This window comes from Anopheles moucheti, chromosome 2 (genome assembly GCF_943734755.1).
Source record: "Anopheles moucheti chromosome 2, idAnoMoucSN_F20_07, whole genome shotgun sequence".
Lineage (NCBI taxonomy): Eukaryota > Metazoa > Arthropoda > Insecta > Diptera > Culicidae > Anopheles > Anopheles moucheti.
Window position 1 is genome coordinate 102403816 of NC_069140.1, and position 2341 is coordinate 102406156.

The following is a 2341-nucleotide window of genomic DNA, read 5'->3' on the forward strand; positions in this document are numbered from 1 at the left end:
ATATATCCTGGGGCATCTACACGGTGGATCTGCATTTACACTCAACACCAGTGCCAACACAAACAGACTTAAGTATGTCAGGAAACGCATCCTCACTGAACGAATGAATTCTAGAGAGTTAATATTTCTGCACCCAGGCACACTCTCTAATAGGAGATCTTGCTCGATACTGTGGCAGGTTGTCGATTTTGAGGGCAATTTTATTCGGTATGTCGATCGACGTACGTATTTTTCATTTTTTTTTCTTTCGCAAGATGTGCGTGAGTTTACCGACGACAACAGTATGATGGTTGGTAAAAGAAACACATTTAAGGTGAAGTACATACATTCTTGGGAGAGTTTTGAGCAAACTTTTAGACATTCGCACACAGGATCGGTTGTTGTTTGTTCGTCTAAGTTTCATGTTTATGTTTCTCTACCAATACACGCCAATCCAGAATGAGCGAGTGTTATTTTAGCACGGTTCTAACTTAGCATAATTAGTCATCATTCACATGAGGGAATTTACATACCGGAACTATGTTTGACTAGTGATAAAACGCTCTGAGAAATATTTGTTCTATGTTTACACTTTTAAGGCACAACAAAATGGTCTCGTATCGTATGACGCATTCGAGGAAAATAAACTTCATTAATTCATAATTGTTTGATTATGCTAATTGCGGCTCAAACCTTGTTAAACAGTGAATTTACATTCCTTTGAAATAAAGCTTTCATAAGGTACCGTTCCTCAAGAAAAATTCAGATATGTGTTTGTATAACTCTTATAACAGTAACGACTTTGTACTGAATTGTATATTGTTCTTACATAATAATTTAGAGCACCACAAGAAACAAAACGAGACCTTGATGATGGTTTTCATAAGTTTCTAAACACACTAAACGTTACAACGTGTAAATTGTGTATTTAGCATAAAACAGTAATTTGATAAATTTTAACGTACGTTACAAGTCCTTTTTCCTGCATTTCTGTTTCATAACCATCAGGTAAAAGCATGCTTTGTCTAATGTGCAACATGAAAGTGCATTTTTCAGTTTCCTGCAAACTCATCACAAATACCTATGACGTCATTTGTGGTCTTTCGATGACTCACGTATCGTTTTTCGTTTCCGATTATTGTGACCTAATAAAAAGCGTTATCGTCGCAGTACGAAACATCGTACCTGAGCCACTTTTCAGCCCGATAGCTAACTTTAAAGATAATTGAATTTCTGACCATTTTTAATGTCAAATTGTAGAGATTCAGGGTTTTCAGTTAGTAGCATAGGTAGTCGCAAATTCTGTTTCCATACATCGAACAGGTTCAAGCATTACAATTCCGTTTTTAATGCTTATGCTCTAATTTGTGTTATAAAGCAGCTTTCAAGAATTTGAAGCAGGACATGTCCATTTAAGGTTAAATGAGACTTTATGTGTAAATCGTGATCCTGAAGAACAAGAACGCAGTGGAGTTAAGCGCAATCATCCTTTAATAATGTGATATACGATATAAGAGTAGTAAAATGTTACAATATTGTGCTTTGCATATTTTATCCAACCCAGTTAACAAAGGTAAGCAAGCTAAATTTGATTGAGAGACGCGAGAGCAACAAAACATAGTTCAAATAAATGATGAACATTAACATCACCAAGCATTACTTTTCTCCACACGGAAAAGCAACAACATCAGTACCCAAGAGCATTAAGCTTCGCATATTGAAATGCCTCTGAGCTAAATAAAACATCAATGCCAGATCTCCGGCACTGCTATCATCGTACTCGTGCGCGACGATGCATATGCAAATCATGACAAAATTGAGTTAAGCTCACCAGTTCAGTTGGGAAGCTTCCCACATAAATCTGCGTCAAACGGCGGTTGCAAAACGATGTTGCCTGCTCTTTGGTTCGTCGGTAACGCGTCCGTACATAGAAAGGATACCGTTTAACTTGCAACACCGCGGGTCTCCGGGATTATATGTACTGCTGAAGAGGTTCAATGTTGCATAGCATAGCATAGCATAGCTCTAGAGGGCGTTTTTGCCCTCCTATACCCTGCACAACGGGAAGCGCACTTGAAATCATCGATATTACAAGTATTTTATAATTCCTCGAGTAACACATAAGTTTGTACCTTCACGTTGAGATTATTTCAAAAATTATTGTTATGCTTTCTTAATGCTATGGTCGAAAACGTAAAAAAGTAGCCGAATGTTGATTTTCTTACCATTACCATTTGCCCACTGTCCACAACATGCGTCAACAGCACTGATCAGCGGCATGCGTGCGTGTACGTTCAGAAGCGATTTTGGTTTTGATGGCGGTAGACGGCGTGCGTCGCGGTCGCGAGTCGAGCGAAAAAAA